Source organism: Triticum aestivum, chromosome 3B (assembly GCF_018294505.1).
Source record: "Triticum aestivum cultivar Chinese Spring chromosome 3B, IWGSC CS RefSeq v2.1, whole genome shotgun sequence".
Classification (NCBI taxonomy): Eukaryota; Viridiplantae; Streptophyta; class Magnoliopsida; order Poales; family Poaceae; genus Triticum; species Triticum aestivum.
Window position 1 is genome coordinate 681,514,697 of NC_057801.1, and position 21,458 is coordinate 681,536,154.

A 21,458-nucleotide genomic window follows, 5' to 3' on the forward strand; every position below is an offset into this window, starting at 1 on the left:
CGTGCTGACGGAACTCATCCCCGACACCCTACTGGATCAGAGTCCGGGGATCGTCATCGAGCTGAACGTGTGCTGAACTCGGAGGTGCCGTACGTTCAGTGCTTGGATCGGTCGGATCGTGAAGACGTACGACTACATCAATTGCGTTGTCATAACGCTTCCGCTTTCGGTCTACGAGGGTACGTGGACAACACTCTCCCCTCTTGTTGCTATGCATCACCATGATCTTGCGTGTGCGTAGGATTTTTTTTGAAATTACTACGTTCCCCAACAGTAGCTGTCGAACTCCCGGATGGAATTCACAATCCGGAGAAAAAGCTTTCGGTTCATCCGATAACGGCGCCAAAATGTTTTCTCACCGTGCAATGGAGCATCGGTGAAGTAGTCCGAGTAGAGCATGCAGTAGCCTTCCATACGATGCCGATTCTTTGCTTTCACCTGCCCAAGTGCCGAGCCACCTCGCCGCGGCTTCTCACTACTCACGAGCAAGCCAGCGAGGGCGGCGAGCACCATGAGATGCTCCTTCTCCTGGACGTCGACTTCGGCTTCCTCATCCAGCAACGCTGCGAGCGCCTCCTCATCTTCGGAGTCCATCGCCGGGCCGGGCAATTCACCAAACACCTTGTGGGCGAGGTGGGCGCAAGCCCGCCGGCATACAGGCACTGCACGGCCGAAGCGCCAAAAAAGGTGCCAGGGCGGCGGCGAAGAGGCTGCAGTGGCAAAACCCCTTCTTTTTCTCGGCTGGAGACGGTCTACCTAGCTGCGGCGGGCGGTGGTCAGCGCCGGGATCGGCAGGGTGGCGCAGGGTGGCGGCCGAGCGCGGGGGGCAGGAGGCGAATCTGGGTGGGTGGCTTGACTTTTCGCCTGTCAATGTGGCCCCACGAACGCTTTTCCCTTGCGACGGAGCCCCCGAGCACCCCCAGTGCACCGGGTTCGGCCTGGGAGCACCGGGCGCAAAAACGGGCCAAGCCGGCGGAATTCGGCGTCCTGGGGGCGCGACAGGGCCGTTTTTTCGGCGCCGGCGCAAATAAATCGCCTAGGGAGACCGTCCTGGGGGCGCGGCTGGAGATGCTCTAAGATTGCAAGGCACAAAATCTAGACACACCATAAAACAAGTTTGGACTCGTCACCATAAACTCAAGAGGGGTGGCAAAGTCACAGGAAAACACAATAAGCAATATTTAGTGGCGGGGCCATGGACACGCATAAAATATTATACCATGTATTTTTTATGAATACGCTGACCAATGTATCATTTCATTGATAGGTGAAAAGATAGAGTATAATACAGGGTGCAGCCTCACAGACGTACACAGCTAGGTGTCTGGGAGGGTGCACTAGCGAGCAGGGGAAGGAGGATGCGCAGCCTCAATACAAAAGATCAGGTTACAAGTATGATGCTAGCTAATCCCTTGGCACCCGCCTTGGCCCAGAGGCGAGCGTCTTCCTTGATAGCTAGGACCAGATCGTCGGTGGAAGGTTGTAATCTGTCGAAGATGACCGCATTGCGATGCTTTCAGATGGCCCAGGCGGCCAATGCGACATTGGAGTTGAGGCCTTTACGCAGGTAGCTCGGGGAGGTCTCGGCCGCCAGTGAACACCAGGCAAAGAAGCTCGTGGCACCATCCATCGGAGGGGAAGTGAGCCGGCACCAAGAGAGTATTTCGTGCCAGGTGATCCGGGAGAACACGCAACCAGAGAGAAGATGGTCGATAGACTCTGTCTCTTAGGGACAAAGGATGTAGGTGCAGTCTTGGGTGAGGCCATGACGAGCTCGGCGCTCGGCCGTCCAGCATCGGTCAAGGGACGCAAGCCAGATGAACACCTTGTTGTTGAGAGGGGCCTAATTCCTCCATATAGTCTCCAGCAGATTTTTTGTCTAAAGAGACCCTCTGCCCACTGGAATTGCCAGAAAAGACCCCCTCCAAACGAAAACAGGCGTGGCGGCAGGCGCGGCAGGCGACACGTGCCACCTGCCGCCATGCCTGGAGGCGGCAGGGCCTGGCGCCACGCCTGCAGGCAGCTGCGTGGACGCAACGTCTTTTGTACATGATCTGGAGGCGGGATGGAACGGGCCAGATGTGGTGGGCCACGCCGCCACCGGGTGAGGCGGCCTCTGCTGCCGATGTTGCTCCCTGGCTGATAGACCGCACTGCTTGCAGACCCCGCCAGTGGGCCAGGCCGCCACTGGCCGAGGTGGCCACCTGCTGCATGCGGGACAAACTAGTTGGCGGTGCTGCTTTAAAAAAAAGCTGACGGCGCTGATTCCCACCCGACAGCAAATCCAAAACTTGACGGCGCTAATTCCCACAACCTAATGGTGCTGCTGCTTTTGCCCGGGAATCCGATGCTGCGGGAACCTGTTGTGCCGACACTACAGGGGTCCTAAAATTTCCCACCTAATTTCGTCCATTCGCGCTTATTTTTTCGCCATCATTTGTCATCTAAGCCTATAAAAGGAGACACCGAGGCTCTCGTCCAGCCATCCTCTTCCCTCCAACCCCCTTCACACGGAGGTGAATAAGCAGTGTAGTGTAGTGTAGTCGAGATGTCCCATTATCCTTTCGATCGTAGTTTTCACCCTGGGATGAGCAGATGTCTTCTGAAGCTAGCCACTGATTTCAGCATGGACAATAGGATAGTTCCATGGGACGAACTCACCAGTAGTGACACCATAATGAATGAGTTGGCCCACGAATTACGTAGGTCTGGGTGGCCTGAAAGGACTTATGAGGAGGTACGTACTGAACTTCTTAGGTTGCATAAAAGGTGGAAGAAGGTAGTGGAGCCGAAGAGTGAAACTTTCAGAAGGACTGCAACAAAGCATCCATTTTTATGGACTAAAGAAAGCGAGGACGACGATGATATCTTCATGTCGCTGCTTCCGGGTTCTGCACCCTCGAAGGGCAAGAGTTCTGCATCATCCAAGGACAAGAGTTCCGCGTCCTCGAAGGGCAAGAATTTTGCATCGACGGAGGATGACGATGATGCCTTCATGTAGTTTTTAAGCTACGTCCTCGAAGGGCAAGATTGTCGTGGTTCTGAACGCTGGACAGAGGGACGTGGGGGCCGATGTGTGAGTTTAGCGCCTTAATTTTTGCAGTTTCGTGTAGCTTCATTTCGCAATCGTTTGTATCTTAATTTCTGCAGTTTAGTGTAGCTTTATTTCAGTACTTAAATGTAGCTTTATTTCAATAGTATGATGTATCTTAATTTCAGTTGTACCGTGTCTTAATGAAAAAATATATTGTTTTACAATAAAATTTAGCATTTTATTTCCCTCCACTAATTATCGAACGTCGTGCAACAAGTACAACAAGCACAAACTAATAATGCAAGTATATCTGAATTTAACGGGACTGGTGCATTTTTATTTCAGCATACATAATGTTTCATACATAAGTCGGAAAGTCTGATACTGACATATATAGATACAATGGGTCGCGCACGTAGATAGATGAATCATTGTAGTCGACGACGGCCACCTGGCCTTCCCTTCGGACCGGAAAGCTCCAAGCGTTTAGGTGGTCAAGTTACACGAAGACCGCGACCGTACTCCAGTTGGTCCTCCTGTGTCTGCGACTCCTGCATAGGTGGTGGAGTCTGTAATCCTTGTTGCGAACCTAATGCGTAATTGTAGGCGTATGGTTGTTGTGACTCCTCGGGGATAAAAGATGGGCCAATAACGTCCTCTCTAAAGAAATCCGTATCTATTGCGTTAACATTGTCGCCAGGTTGCGTGTACTCATTGTTTCAATTTACATCAGGTATGCCCTGCACATAGAAACATTATAAATGAAAACTCGCCTGTAAATGCATTAAAATGTAAACATGACTACCTGATCAGATCCCTCGCCTGTACTGTCTGGACATTCTACCTGGTACTGGTTTAAATCTGGGACACGAGTCTCCTCGGGCATGGAGATCCCTCGCGCGGAGAGATACGGCTGAGATCCCTCATCTTGAGTGTATGCGCCATATCCTGTGTATGCATATGGGTTTGGGGAAAGATACAACTCGGGCATCGAATCCAAGCCCATGCCATGGTCCTGCGATGTTTGCCCCTGACGAAGCAGCACCGAAGAAGAGCGATGTAGTGGCAGAGATGAGTCATGTCGTGGCAATGCCGTTGTAGTACTCGGACCCTCCCCCCACTGCCCATGGCTTGTACGTGCCTCGCTCGGTCTAGACGACGGCGCCGCACTCGATCTGGCTGACCTCGGTACTGGCATGTTGTACGCTCCAGTGACAACGTCGTCGCCTCTACCACATCTCAACTTTGTTAGCACGTATTCTTTAAAACGTTTATTGAATGACTTGACAGCTTGTCCCCTGGGCGGCATGCTTTCCGTCGCCATCTGCCCTATGTCATTGGCAGTTTGAAGCTGGAAAAATATTTGGTTGTTATTTGGTTGAAATGATTATGAAATGATGGACCTGAAAAAATTACTAGTGATCACCAGCCCATCATGATAGTAAGTTGCATGCAGCTTAACAGGTCTATGCATCTGCTCCTCGTGCGTGAGATTTGTTGGTATCGTAGCTGGTTGACCGGCCAGGCTTGTACGCGTGCTGATGCAGTACCACTGCTTGTACGCTTGAGCTATACTTCCATCGTACGGTCTGCAAAATTATATAATAACATCAACCGTTGTGATGAAAGCAAAGCATCTTCACGCATCGTATGGTCATCGTAATAAAATAATGTAAATAAAATGTACCTAAGTTGATACACTATATCTGCTAGCGCTTCTTTTCCCACTTATGTACCCATTGAATGTTGCGTTCCCTCCAATCGTAAAGACTCCAACCGTGGCCCATATTGGTTAGCCTGCAAATTATGTAACAAAGTGTGAGTTTAGTAAATTAAAAAGGACACTAACTATTTAGGGAGGTCACATCTTACTTATGGGTTTCCTCGTCGGTACATCTTGGAAAAGGTGGTGGAATCTCCTGATACAGACCGAACTGTCTCATGACACGCTCTTGGTTGTAAGGCTCAACACACCACAGGAATAATAAGTAGCAGCGAGTCAGCCAGAATGCACTATCGGTCAACATGCCTGCTGTGATGGGTCATTTATCAAAGACCATCTGTACATGCTCCTGAGTCCATGGGTTCCATGTGACTAAAGACTCATCAAGTGCCTCAAACTGCTGGTGGTATATAGGGTAACAATTTTTCGCAATACTTGGAGACCAATGTTTCCATGGCTTTGTCCACCTGCTGGCCATAGTTACACAACTGCCCTCGCTATAGTCGTATGGGTGTATGGGATTTATTATACGAGGTCGTCCTACAGGGAGGTATTCCCAGGACCACAACTGTAGAAACTAGTAGGGGACACAAAGTAACGGGGCTTTTTTTGCGAAGGAAGTTTTTTGTGTGGCATCACACAAGCCTCTATATGTATGAGATAGAATGGCAGAACCAAAGCTGTATTTTGGCTGCTCGGGTAAAGGTTCATCTACCACCTTCTCCACAATGTAGATTAGACCAGGGAGAAGTACGTCCCCGTGTGAATTTGGAAACATAACCCCGAGGAGCCACAACAAATACGCAAACAGATGTCTTTTCCTCGTCTCAGAATCAGCGAAGGTAGAAAAATTACGAAAGTTATCATGAAGCCAGGGGAGTGGGATGCCACGAGGGCCACCAGTACGTTGTGATTCTGGCATTGTCATCCCAAGCGGTCTGATATATTTTGTGCCCAAGATTTAGACACTCGTGGAGAGACTAACGGCTCACCTCTAATTGGTAGAGCAAGGATCACAGAAACGTATTTCAGTGTAGGTGCAAGCTCCCCAAAACGAAAGTGAAAGGTGTGGGTTTCAGGTCTCCACCGGTCAACGGGGGATGTCAAAAGGGATGGGTCTGAACGTAACTGGGCTGGGTCTTCGCTTGATGTGAGCCTAGCAAAAGCATGTAGTCCATAAGCGTCAAGGTGAGTAATGGAATAATTGTGTATTGGCCAGGTTTTCTTTATGGTTCGAAGTCTGAAACTCCGATAATCATGTTCTTTATTTGGGTTCAAAAATAGGTGGCAACGGTGGCCTGCGTCATGGGGCCCCTCCAAAAGCCGCGGCACTTCAGCCATAACTTGCACACAAACATAGAAAAAAAATACAAAGAGATTCAATGTACAATAAATATAATTACAATAACACAAAGAGATTCAATAATACAAAGAGATATAATTTACATTAATTAGCTGAAGTTAACATCACGGGTACAATAATACGAAGAGATTCAATTTAAAATAAATATAAATACAATAACACAAAGAGATTCAATAATAAAAACAAATTCAATTTAAATTAATAAAAGTATGATACAAATATAAGTAGACATAGCGAGTACAGATAAATCAACATCATGCGGTGTTGTTCGCTCGATACGGGCTTCCCTACGTGAATGTCCATGACACCTACAAATGCGGCATCGCCTTGGTTCTCCCATCTGGCTATGGTCCATGTCATTGCGATGACGCCTAGACTGACGTCGTCCCTTGGCGGTTCTCATCAAGTCGGCGCTCGGTACCCATTTCGGCCCATTTGGCCACAACATTTTGTAGTTCATATCAATGCCCCAGGCCTGGAACTCACCGTTCCAAGTGTTGTACAGATTGTACATGTTGAAGTACGGCGATATGTATGGCCTAACACTGATTTTTTGATCTGCAGCCGCTCGGAGCACATGACTACAAGGGTAGCCCTCAAGCTTGGGCTAGTTACACGTGCACTCACAGGGCGTTGGGCCGAGGGTGACAGCTTGCTTTTTGATCCTCTGTGGTGACTCTTAACGTACTTGGCTCGCACATTTTGACCTCCCACTTATTCCTAAGTGCGTCAGCTTTCCTACAGCCATGGCTTTGGGACTTCTTTGCTTTCTCGTCCAGATGTCTTTGCATCTTCTCGGACCATGGCTTGTTCAGTTCAACTTGTGCTTTAGCCACGGTAACCCTATCTACAAAGTATGACAGGGTCCGGTTCCAAGTTTCTTCAATTAGGGATGTGATAGGCAGGGTCTCACCCCTTTAAGAACACCATTATACACCTCTGACATGTTGCTAGTCATTATTCCATACCGAGCCCCGGTGTCGTGAGCCTGCGCCCACTTGTACAAATCAGGGCAATTCTCGCCGATCCACTGGCTCAAATTTATGGCCATCCTTCGACCCCTCCGGTCTTCTCTCTGCGGCAAGGCTGCGCGCTCGATCTCACCATTGATACCTGCCCAGATGGCATTCATTTTGGCTTGAGTTTTCTGCATGCACATCCTCTTGAATAACTTGAACCAATCCTTATTCTTGAATTTGGAGTAAAAGTTTGCTGCCAAATGCCGCATGCACCACCTTCCCTCTAGATCCGGCCACCCCCACTCTTCTGACGACTCCTTAATTATGTCGAGAGCACTTAATAATCATGTGTTGTGATCAGAGATGATGCAAACACCTAAACGCTCTTTCACGACACCCATCTTCACGCAGCTCAGGAACCACAACCAGCTATCTTTGTTCTCGCTCTCGACCAGTGCGTATGCAATAGGAAGAAGCTGATTATTTGCATCTACTGCAATCGCTACCAATAGTGTGCCCTTGTACTTTCCAGTGAGAAAGGTACCATCAACTGATAACACCGGGCGACAGTGCCTGAAGGCTTGTATAGTCTGGGCGAATGCCCAAAATAAGCGGTCCAGAATTAGCTCACCCGGGTTCTTTGGGTTTGTACGTTCTCTCCATCAAACTTGAGTCCCCCTAGTAGCACTTGCTATCTGATGAAGCATTCTGGGGGCATAAGAATAGGCCTCCTCATAGGTTCCATACAAGTTCTGGAATATATTTTCCTTCGCACGCCTAGCCTTGTTGTAGCTGACAGGGAAGCCAATTTGATCTTCTGCATCTTTTTGCAAAGCCCTAACACTAATGTTGAGACTTCCCTGCACAATCGTTTCCATCACCTGTGCCACATATCTTGCCGTCACATTGCGGTGATTTGAAAGAATCCCAGTTTGCTCACAGCTATGCTGCACTATTGTTGTGATATGCCATGACTGACATACCCCAGGCTTCAGTCTAGTGAGAACTCTTCCGCGGCAACCTTCCGCGGTGTGGATGCATATGACCTTCAACTCTTTTTTATCAGACTGCTTCACTTTATGCTGGCGGTGGAGGGCGATTGCATACCCATTAATTGCCTGGTAAGCAGACTTCTTGTCTGGGAAAACCTGCCTAACCTCCAAGCTCCCTGCTTCTAGGCTAGAAACAGAGTGAAATTCATTTGTGATGCTCATATCCTGTAAAAACCCAGGTTGCAGTGACGCCGCGACCGCCCTATGGGGAGGAACATCTTCTTCTTCGCTTGACTCGGAAGACGCGGAAGAGTGATGGTCATCAGGTATCGCCTCTGGCAATCCCTCCACGTGTTCACTCATGTCAACGGCCGCAGACCAATATCTTGTGTCATACACAGGCTGGTCGCCCGTCGGTTCCGATGGGCCGATGCTAGGGGCTGATGTGATGGCCAACTCGACCTCACCGCCCCTGCCACTGCATCCGGCAACATTAGTGACTGAAATAAACTCCACATACACCATCGGCTGACCAAACACTGGGTTATTGGGATTGCTTGCAAACCTCATGTACGACCCCCACGACTGATCGCCTGTGACAGGCCGCAAACCCCAACGGGCAGCTGTCCCATCATTTGCTCCGTCAGCGACGAAGGCCTCCATTGTCATTTTTTTCCCATGCATCCCTGGGCCAAACACCGCTCGGATGCACCTTCTGACAGCTGCGTAACCCACGTTGACCATGTCTCTAACTACAACTGTAGTCGACTCGCACAAGGACACATCCACTCCGAAAGGACCGTCGCGTAAGACGTTCCCATAGTACACTACTAAATTTTCCATAGTACCTAACCGACATACATGTTAACATTTCAAACAATTAGTAACTGAACATTTAGTAGTAGTACGATGACAACATTTACATATCATACGACTAAAATAATAATTGTATTTTCGTTACAAATATTCGGTTTGTTTTTAGAATCATTTGCTTACAATTTCCAGGGTTGTTTGGTTAACGGGTATTTAGAGATCTATTTTTTTCTCAAACTCGTCTACGAGCGTCACAAACTAAAACTCTGTTTGCTTTTCTCTAAGTACCCAAAAAATATCCTAAACTGATTCTTGTAACATGCAAAAACTGAGGTTTTGGAAAATGACTATTAGTAAAAACTAATTTTCTTACAACAGGTTATGAAAAAACCGATGGTAATTACTCGTTGTCCAAACAACCACTAAAGATAATAGTACGAGAATAACATTTTAATATCATATGAGTAAGACATTTAATTTCTTCCAGCTTTATATAATTTTTTCATATCATACGGTAACAATCATTTATTCACAAATAATAATATTTGCAGCGGCATGCACATTATTCACAACAGTACATCAATACAAAAAATATTAACAAAATTACAGCGTGATTTTATACCTTAGCTCCAATATGGATGTGCTTGCGAATGCAATTAAGCGTCAAAATAGTTCCAATAAATATCCATCACCAGTACTATATGAATGGAGTCAACCTATTATCACATGAACATCAATATTACACACGGATTTTTCTTCCTACTATCAAAAGTATGAAAATAGAACTTGAATGTATATGGTCATCACCTCAAAAGGGACAACGAAGATGGAAACACAATTTCTTCAATCACTTCATCTCCTCCTTGTTTGCTACTAAGATGAATTATTTTACCTAATTACATACATCATTAAGTACATTAGCACCTAATCTTAACATATAAAATTTAGATTATTGCGACATAACAAAGTAGACCTACGATTTTCTAACTATAGACTTATTAATAAACATACCACATGAAATAATATACCAATGTTTTTCTTAATTACCGTATTAAGATCTTCTCGCATGTCAATACTAATGGACGCAGCTAACATTGATACAACATCTTGAACCTACTCTTCTAAAGAAAATAGTATAAATGCAACATCTGTAGTTTCAAATTGTTTCTAACCTCTAAGCACTAACATCGCATAGCTAATGAGGAGCTAAAAGACTAACTAATTACTACCCTGCATGCACAAAAAACAATGTATTGCAAAGCTCATACCTTGATCTTCAACTTCGTGCTTCACTTCGCTAGGCAAATCCTACTGCTGAAGCTCTAAATGACTCCAAAAATTGATGAAATAATGTCTAACACAACACAGAACACGTAGTTATGAACTAAACAAAAAGATTAAAAACATCATGCATGCGAACGAACCCAACAAAAATGGATAGATCTTACCTTCTTCTATCTTTTCTTCAACTACACCATATTCAAAATCCAACTCTAAATCGCCCTAAATCACGAGTGAAAGTGTCTAATGAGTTTATCTTTCTCTCTGTTCTTACACACTCAGAGATGAGAAGAGGAGGCAGAGACAGTGTGCTTGCGCTCGGAGCTTTGAGAAGAGGAGGCAGAGATGTATACTATATAAAAGGAAGAGGATCCCTGTAGTGTCGGCACAACAGGTTCCCGCGGTGAGTGAGTGATTCCTGCAGTGCCGTCGGATCCGCTGAAGAAAGCCGGAGTGATTCCCGCCTGTCAAATTCATTGTCGTCCGCGCGCGTAGGAATGAGCACCGTTTGCAACAGGGAAAATCGCCCTAAATCACGCGTGTGGGAATGAGCGCGTGCAAAGCAACAAACAATCACGCGCGGGAATGAGCGCGGGGCGTCTGCGTCCGTTGTCGCGTCAGGGAAAGATGCCGCCTCCTCCCGTGGCGACCTGGCCCACTCCTCGGCCCACATGCAGCAAGGGCTGTCAGCCAGGGAGCGGCAGTGGCAGCGCTCGCCGCCTTGCCTGGTGGCGGCAGGGCCCACCTGGCCCGCCCCATTCCGTCGCGGCGCGGTGAGTAGCTGGGTTTCCCATTCACCTCAGCGGCCGCCTCCTGCGGTGGCGGCAGGGCCCGTCGCCTCCTGGCGTGGCGACAGGTGCCATGTGTCGCCTGTCATACCTGCCGCCACTAGTGAGGGGGTCTTTTTTGACAATTTTATTCGCAGGTAGTCCTTTTTGGCAATAGCGTTCGACGGGGGTCCTTTTGGACAAAAAATTGTCTCCAGCATGGCGGCAAGGTAGATCCATGGAACAAAGTTTGGTAGCAAGACTTGGTCGAATAGGTGTTATTCGCCGCCCACCTCTAGGTGATGCGATCAGGCTCGGAGGTGAGGGTTATGCCTTGGAGTTTATGCCAAAGGTTGACGTACTCAATGACCTCCTGAGGTCCAAGGGCGCCATGGATGTCGCTGATCTAGACCCGCTACGCGAGGCCGTCGCACACCAACGTATGGCGGCGCCATCGACGTGGCACGAGGGATAGAAGGGCAGGGGCGATGTCTAAGATGGCCTACCCGTCAAGCCAGTGATCGCTCCATAAATGACAAGTTCATCCATCACCGAGGTGACAAGATGTGGAGGTGCGGAAGAAGCAGCTAGTCACGTCGTCGGAGGGGAGCTGCAGGTGGTGCCATGGGCGCGAAGGGTCCGTGGCCTTGAGCCAAAGCCAACGGCAACACAGCGAGATGCCGGTGAGATGAAAGTCACACACGCCGAGGCCACCGTACTCCAAAAGGCGGCGGACGCGCGGCCAACTGACCAGACATGTTCCCGACTTGGCGTCACGCCGGCCATGCCAAAGGAAGTCACGAATGACACATGTGATCTTCTTGAGGATTGTTGGGTCGATAGTGATGGCCATAAGGATGTAGACTGGCATGGTGGTGAGCACGTGACCGCACGAGGGCAAGCCGCTCACCGTGAGATTACAACGCGGCCTTCCAGGTTGCAAGCTTCATGACCCATGTTTTGACTGATAGATCAGAGTTTTGGCTGATGCCCGACGAGCTAATGGACTAAAGTGAGCATATTTAGCAAAAAGAAAAGTATAATTTTCGTCACTTAACTTTTGATGGAGTCTAGATTTGATCCCTCAACTCCAAAACCGAACAACTTGCACTCTCAACTACTTGAATTGAACACAGTTCGTCCCTTGTCACGATTTTGACCGGTTTCAGTGTTGACTCACCCCGGTTTGACCGGCGCTGGCTCAAATTTGTGTAATCTTTTAGAATCTATGAACATTTTTGAAATCAACGTACTTTTACAGCAAACGGCGAGAAGGGCTATTCCGAAGCATGAGCGCCGGAACTTCGACACCATTGTCATCCTGATACACTGGAGGGTCTGGAAGGAGCGGAACGCTAGAATTTTTCAGCAAACGGCGTGCGACGTTGATCGAGTCCTAGACCTCATCAGAGAGGACATAGGAGTATGGAGATCGGCAGGGTGTGTGTCCGATCTGGGGAGCTAGAGGTGCTGCGTGTTACCCCGCATGTTCTGGGGATACTCCATGTAATAACAGTTCACGATCTCCTGAACTGTGAAACTCTTTTGTATGGTCTTTTCTTCTCCTTCTAATAAAGATCGGCCAATGCCCTTTGAGACAAATCCACGTACTTTTTTTAAACTGGGTACTTTCTTCAAGGTCGTGTACTTTTTCAAATCCATGAACCTTTTTGAAATTCACATACCTTTTTAAATCCATGTATTGTTTTAAAGTTTGAGTATTTTTTTCAAATTCGCGTACTTTCTTCAACTTTGTGTATATTTTAAACCCGCATACTTTTTTTCAAATTCATGTTGCCTTTTCAAGTTCTCTTATTTTTAAAAAAATTCAGGTACTTTTTCAAGTTCGCGTACATTTTTAAATCCACATACTTTGTTCAAATACATGAACTTTTTTGAAATTCATGCTCTTTTTACAAGTTCACTTAAATTTTTCAAATTTGAGTACTTTTCTCGAGTTCACGTAATTTTTCCAAACTCACACAGATTTTTTAAATTCGCGTACTTTTATCATGTTCGCGTGCTTTTTTCAGAATTCGCCTACTTTTTCCAAGTTCGCAATTTTTCAAATTCATGAAGTTTTTCCAAATAAAGTAGGTGAATGCTAAAAAAGTACATAAATTTGAAAAAAAAATATTCAAACACGGAAATAGAATGCGGATTAGAGAAATGAAAAATTTAAAAGTTCACGAATTTGGTAATAGTATGTGAATTAGAAAAAAATATGTGAACTTGGATAAAAGTAGGTAGATTTGAAAACGTACATGTATTAAAAAAACATGGATTTGGAAAAAGTACGTGAATTTTGAAAAAATATGTGATACTTTCAAAAGTTCATGAATTTGAAAAAATTATTTGAGTAAAAAAACATGAACTTGGAAAAAGTACGTGGATTTAAAAAATAAATGAGTTTCAAATGAAAAATCACGGATTTTGGAAAAGTACACGAATTTTAAAAAAATACGTGAACATGGAAAAAGTAAGCGGATTTTTAAAAAGTACGTGAATTTCAAGCACATTTAAAAACTGTGCTAATTTGAGACAGCATGGTCAAAACCGGGGCCAGTCGGGACTAAAACCGATCAAAGCCGAGTCCGGTGACGAAACTTGTTCAGTTTCAGTAGTTGAGTGTGCAAATTATCCGGTTTTAAAATTGAGAGACCGAATCTAGACTCGCCAATAGTTGAGAGACGAAAAGTATACTTTTCTCTTTAGCAAAATTATTGTTGTGTATGTGTAGTGCATTTGACTTTTCACGCTTTGAGTGCATGATTGCATGGATACAATGAGAAGATAGATGCCGACGATGCATGCACGGTTCACATTCATACCTTTGGCATGCATTCAGGGTCATGGTCATCGGTTTCCCATGCATGTGATGAGCTGGTACAGTAGTTGAATAAAGTATACTCCCTCCGTCCGGTAAAGAGTGTACGTTTAGGTTTAAATTTGTCCACAAAAGAGTGTATTTCTATCTTTCCAATATACTTTAAAGGATTTTCTCTCATCACAAGATAATCAAGACCAATAGCATTTTATACATAGTTTTCTTAATTTCTACATGCACTTAGCTCATTGGGGGTTGGGTAATTAAAGAGGAAAGAGGTGGTGGCTTGCATCTTCTGAATGCATTTTTTACTTCACTCCATAATTTGTCCTAATTTTTTTTCTAAATGTACACTTTTCACCGAACGGAGGGAGTATAAATGATGAAACCATGCAATCCCCAGCAGTGGTTTGAAATACATACTGCCGAGTACTACTTGCATGCAATGATTTAATGCACCTTGAAATCTGAACTTGTGATGGGGAACAACTAAATTGAGCCTTATAAAATGGAAAAACTAAAATTTTGAGATAAGCCCTATAAACCGGAAAGGAGGGAGTACTAAGAGACTACCTCATTGCTCGGTTAGGCATTTTGCCCCATAGATTGTTTTGTAGTCTCGTTTACTGAATCAGTTTTGGTTCATTTTTTTTGGAACGTAGGCTCAAGAAGAGCCCGGCTTTGAATTAACAAAGCCATCAACCGGCCAGGATTACAACTACGGAATACAACCACACTCCAACTAAAAGGAAAGAAAACCAAAGGCAAAAATACAAGGGCGCATAGGAGCAGCTCACAGAGCCATACAACAAGCTAGCTAGCTAGAAGACATAGCTAGAGATGCCAGGAACCCCATACACGCCGAGAACCAAGGCAAAAACGCTAAACGGCTCAGGAAAATGCACCGACGACGGAGCAAAGCACGCCATTGCCAAACGCCTGGGCTTGAAGGAGACACATCCATCCAGATCCATCGTCACAGAAGGCCCCTGCCTCCTCGCCTGGCTCGAGGCGCCGCACCGGTGAGCGATGGACATGCTCACCCTAGAACCTGCATGAATGGCATCGCAGGAAACCACAGGGGCGGAACCAGGCGTTCCCAGCTTGCCGACGATGACTTACCTGAAACAGAGCAACGCCAAATGCAAGAGTCCAGGCATGAAACAGGGGCGAGTTGTCGGAATGCACAAATGGGCAGCAGCAAGGGCCAAAACCAAATCGTCGGCTCGCTCGACGAGCAGAAGAGCAGCCACCGGAGGAGGGGAACCCTATCCCCTCCCGTCCTGGAGAATCCACGGGCACCGGAGGAGCCCTGCAGCCCAACGAAGAGCACCAAACCAGCTTGACCACACGCCCAGGGGGACACCGCCGCCGCTGGAGACACGCTGCCGCCGCTGACACACTCCACCTACACCACAACAAAGCCCGCAACCCATCTTTGTTCCCAAAACAGCGCCTTCAAGAAGGTTACGGTGCCCTGGGCATCGCCGCTGCCCAACAAAGTTGAGGATTTCACCCAGGAGACAAAGGGGAAGGGGGTAGGGGGGCAGGACCTGACCGGCGCCTCCAGGAAGGTGAGCGGCGCCCGCGGGCGCCGCCGCTGCCGCAGCCGACACGGCTGGCTAGGGGTTTCCTCCGGTCCTGCAGCCCCGTCGCCCACTCCCACCCACAGAAGACCGCAGTCCCATGACGAAACAGGGCGGATCTAAGGGGGGAGGCTCTCGCTGGGGAAGAAGGGGAATGGAGGCGGCCAGATAGAAATGGAGACGGACAGCCTCATGGCGCTCAATATGATCAAGGTGAGAAGGACCGGTCTTGTTATGCCATGCTTACTGATCAAATAAGGAGACTGCTGGGAGACGGGAGATTAGTTAACAGTTTGTCTAATTCACATCTAGATATTTTTTAAGGATGTCACATCTAAGCTCCCACAAGTATATAATGCAGCAATAAAAAATTAAATAAAACTAGGACAAAAAAAATATACCACAAACAAAATGGACATCAATTTAGAGCAGAATGGCATTAGCCATTACCTCGCTGCTTTTGGTAGAATTGAGAAACACACAGTTGTATGGTTGGGTTCGGGACCAGGTGAGGTGCCTGACTTATGTAAGAGTGAGATTGATCCAGAGTGATAAATGAAAATTATTTTGCACCCACAAAAAAAAAACCAATTATGAACCTGCATGCGAGCAGAACACACAATAGGTCTACTTACTTTGATCCTTCTTTAATGAATGATACACATGCTTGTGCGTATTCGAGAGAAAAAAGTCTACTTTGATCCGAAGAAAGTTATTTGGTCCCGTCTCCATTCCGATAACTGGCTCATGATCCAACAATTGAGCGGTGGATTCATCAGCTGTACGTTTCCTAACAAGGACCGGAAGTACTATTGTGCATGTTTATTGTATGTTAAGAAGTATCTGTAAGAATGTTGAAATGTCCAAAGGGCTGAATCAAGTAGCAATTCTCAAATGAAAATGTAGAGCTTGATATATGGAGTCCATGACCAAGTGCTAGTATTGCTCGGGAAAAAAGAGAGTGAGAGAAGAGAGAGAACTAGCCATCAGTCTAGCCTCAAGAAGATAAGAGATGAGATAGGCATGGATCCATGCAGTACATGCATGTGTTGGAACGCACTGGGATTCTTATCCTTTGACATTCACAAGCTTGACTGCTGGTACACAGCCTGCTGTCCATACATCAAGAGTGCTGTACAGAGTCACGCATGTGGCAGCTAGTACATGGCAGCAATTCAAGAGTGTTGTAGAGTCCGTGCAATCATGCCGCGTTCTACCCGCTCCCTCTGGTAAACTAAAACAAAATATATATATACACCAACGTCAACATAATCAGGTGTGTTGGTCAGATATCGACGGTGTTGAGAAGAGAAGAGATGACCACTCCGCATAAGATCGAGTTCTGCATGTCACATTGTCACTCATAGCGAGTTAGCGCTATACACTTTCTCTATAAGAAACTAACTATAGCCTTATTTATCTCCAAAAGGCACTTTCGGGTTTTCAAACAGTGGCCTTTGCCCATTAGGTTGGATGTTAAGAGAGAACAAATTAAGCAATAGGAGGGAGATCTTCCGTACTTGTACATAAAGATAACCGGTAGCCTGAAAAGTAAGATCATGCATGTGTCACATTCACAAGCTCGTCTGGTCTCCATATGTCTGACATGCATGTGGCTCCTAGACCCTAGTAGACGGCAGCACTCGTAGATGGCCGTGCAATCATGCCGAGTTCATGCTGCTGGAGTTCTCCATGCCACTTACAATGTCCGTAAAACAAATGATTATAGCCTTGTCTATAAATGTTATCCACCTTGTAGCTCCACTCACATTCAGTCCAACTAGTCCCGTTGCTTTCGCCCACCACATGCCCTCTTGCTAGCTGCCTAAGGTAGAACACCATGAGCGACACCACCACCCACACATGCTACATTGATTCGCTAGACAGCCTTCAGGAAGCCGAGCGGTTCTTCAACAAGAACCACAAAAAGTATGGGGAGGTTGTGTTTAGCATCACCGGCTGCGACCAACTAGTTGCAGCGCCTATGCTCTTGGCCGCTGTCAATAGAGCCAAGAAGAAGGCCAATTCCGATAAGCTGTCCATCGAGGGTCTCCCTCTTCTCCAAGAGTTGAAGGAGAGGGCCGAGGAGCTGGAGCGGAAGCTGCGGGTCTTGGAAGCCATAGCTGACACCGAACACAACGATGAAGACAATCATTTCATAGGTGACCCTGATACCCACACTACTTCTTACCACCACACCACCAATATGCAGAGCCTCTTGAGTTCTGTCCAAACGATGGACATCAACGCGTTCCACGAGCTCGACAAGGATGTTGATGGAAACATTAGAAGATTTGAGCACCACCGTGCTATGTTTGAGGACACTAGGATGGAAGCAAAAGAAAAGTGGATCCCCAGTGTTGAGAATGAGTTGTACGGCGACGAGGAGGAGAATGAAGACGACGTGGAGGAGGATGAAGATGACGAGGAGGATGAAGAAGAGGAGGAGGAGGAAGGGGGTGAAGGTGACAAGGAGGACGATGAAGACGACGAGGAGGAGGATGAAGATGACAAGGAGGATGAGGAAGAGGAGGAGGAGGAGGGGGGTGAAGGTGACAAGGAGGACGATGAAGACGACGAGGAGGAGGATGAAGACGACGACGAGGATGAAGATGACGAGGAAGAGGATGAAGATGAGTAGTAAGAAAGAGCTTCATGTCCTGCTCCTGCCACACCAAGGGAGCAGGAAGAGCGTCTATTAGCTTGTCGATTTGCCAGCCTTGTCTTGGTGTTGTTGTTCTCCCGAGTGCACTCTTTTGATTTCTGTGTATCAATGTATGTTTGGTGTATCTCCTCCTCGGGTTGCAAGTGTATTGCTCGCATCTGGCTATTAATGTTTGTATTGAACGCGTGGTTGAATAAATGTCTCTCATGTTACCGTGCGATATGTCTTTCCTCACACAACTTTACGTGGACCAATTTTGTTCAATTAGATTTTGTACGCACCCAATACTAGTATGGGGGTATGCATGCCCATAAAAAGGGGATATGCATTAGCTGCCTTGCTACGGTCTGTAATAAACAACATTAATTTCACAAATGAATTTGAGCACTCCCTCCGTCTAGGTATATAAGTCACCTTACCAAAACCAAATAATTCCAAAACACTTAGGCATGATACATTAACTCCCACCTCATTTTTTGTTTCGTGACATAAGACTAGCCACAATGGTGAGTAACATACACATATCCCTAGACTATGTTACTACCTTCATAATGGGTAGTAACATAAGTGTGGTAACATGCAAAGCTTCATTTATTAGGTTATAGACTCATATTGCATTGGAGCATGTGATGTTACAGTAATCAGCTAAGTTACTATAACTACATCTCTCCTTATTAACTCACTGCCACATAAGCAAATTTGCTGAAGTTACTTCCACTGTGGCTAGTCTTAGATGTGGGTCGTGCATACTTTCAATGACTTGAGACTATCAAAATGACATGCAATGGTTAGTTCATTACATTTAATGCTATTAATTAGCAAAAAACATCAAGTTCTCTCGTTTTCACCTCCGTGGTCGCGGTGCACAACCTAAGATGACTTATACACATAGACGGAAGCACACGCACTGCATGTAGAATTTTGGCCATTTTATGTTAAGCACCCTAAATTTTCTGACATCCACTACACTCAATTCCCTTCCATCCCGGACATTTGAACCTACAATTGGACTTAAGATCCTTTTGAGCATCCTTTTGAGCCCTCATGTTGTCGGTATGAAATAAAAGACCAGTATTGATTACCTAACTCCAATGAAAGCCAGAGTCGTCGCCAACGTGGCTTCCGACCCTATTGACCAAACCGGCCACCCCCCCCCCCCCTACTTTCAGTTGCTCTGTCCTAACCTTCGTTGTCCACCAGCACCGCCCTCCCGAGCGGCGAATCCTATTGGACGCCCGTGTGCGTCCAGTAGCGATGGCTTCGCTGAAGATTTCCTCCCTGGCGGAGTGAGGTGGTCCAGCCCACGTACGGGCATCCACTGCTTGTTCTTTTTCAGTCGTTGTCCGCTGCTCGGGTTTTCCCCCTTTTCTTCCAGTTTTGTGTTTTGGGTTTTTTGTTTCTCCTTTTCACATTTGCTTTTTCTTATGGTTTTTTCTTCCGGTCTTTTCTTTCTGTTTATTTATTTTTCTTCTCTTTTTTGTGTATTATACAAAGAGTTCACCGTGTCTTACAAAAATGTTCATCTCACATATAAGGAAATGTTCATTGTATATTAACAAAATGTTCAATCTATTTAAAAATTGTTCAGCATATATCACAAAAAATTTCAATGTGTATTTGAAAACATATTCAGCATATATCACAATAATGTTCAATGTGTATTAAAAATTGTTTAGAGTATATTACAAAAATGTTCAATGTATATTTAAAAATTGTTCATCATATATTTAAGAAATTTCAGAAAATGTTGAATTAAAAAATTCTCAAAAATTGTTCATGTTTTTAAAGTTTATTAGAACTTTCAAATTTGTTCATGATAAGAAAATTTTGTTGACGTTTTTTTTCAAAAAAATGTTGACTTTTAAAAAAAAGGACATGGCGCTCTACCTGGGACTTATTGCTTAGTGCTTCGGTTTTTAGCCAATCTTAGTGCCTCCGATGCGATTACGTGCCAAATCTCGGCACGGCGTTGCTGATTTTCCGGCCTGGCTCGATCCGCCGGCGAGGGCGACGCTTGGAGCTCGCCGACGCTGATGGGGTGGTGGTGGATGCGCGAAGCTGGCCCGACGAAGATAGGGTCACGGTGGGTCAGATGGTGGTATTCTTGCGCCATTTGGCACGTATCACGGCGGCTGACCGGTGGGGCGAACCCGGGGTGGTTTCCGAGGTGAGTAATGGCGACAGGGGAGGGGGAGAGAGGTTATTAGGCCGACGCATCGGCTCTCCGCCACTTCCCCCACCACTTCCTCTCTCACAGATCTCATCCAAAACCGCCACCGCGACGCGCCGCTCCCAGAGCTAGGGTTTGATGACGACGAGCGAGCAGTAGATGTGGGCGCTCGCCGCCGGCGATGAGGTGCTGATGGGGAGGCTTCAGGAGATCGACCGCTGGTTCCCGACGGCAAAGGCCCTCAACGACGCGTCCGAGATAGTGAGAGACAAGCTCAGGGGAGAAGAAATCCTCCGTTGCTTCCCCAACTACAACCGCCAGCCGGCGATGGGGGTGCTTCTCTGGGCGATGCTGGAGGCGGAGTCTCTGGATCCGGAGCAGAGAGAGAAGTGGAAGGTGTTCCGCTCTCTCCGTTATCGCCTGATTCAGCCGCCGGCGCCGCCGCCGGTGCAGCCGCAGGCGCCACCGCAGGCGGTGGTGATGGGTATCCCGGCTCCTGGATCCAGATGGCTTCCAATCGAGATCGAGGAAGACAAGGTGGTGGCAGCGACGCCAAGGAGCAGGGCCAAGGCCAGGGCGCCAGCGACTCCAACCACACTTCCTCGCCGCTCCCCTCACTTCCCGAGGCACTCGCCTCACCTCCTTGCCCTTTCCCGATGCCAGTAGGGCGCTCGCCGGCCGAGAACCGTTTCTGGTTACTAGCCGGCGAAGGCTCTGAGGCGGAGGAGGAGGGGGAGTCCTCTGTCTACTCTGCATGTATGTATCCCAATCCCAAATACTTGGTATCCACTGCTTCAATTGAGGTAGATGATACTAGAATTGGGAAGAAAAAAAGGAAACAATAGATTCCGAGATGGTAGCAAGAGGGGAAAAGGGTTCAAATCCCAGAATGCAGATGACTGCAAGGGAGTTTCTGAGGATGTTGATAGTGTGGATTATATGAATTATGAAAAGGGGAATAGGAGAGAAATCATTTAAAATTATTGCAGAAGTAGTAGTTTTAATGCACAGATAGTTCATAATCACATGAAAAAGGATAAAATTCGTCCTATCCCACCTTGGTTTGAAGAAGATGAGGTTGATTTTGGAGAACTAGTAATTCAGGAAACTCCCATTGGGGCCCTTTGTGCTTCAACAGAGGAGGAGGGGGAGAAAAAAAGAGGAGGAAGAACTTGTGAGACCCCTGATTAATTTTGGGGGCTCAGTAGGTGAAGATTTAAAAATGGACTTGGATGTGGGCCTGGCCTAGTGGAAGCCCAGTGGGCTTGATAGCAACCC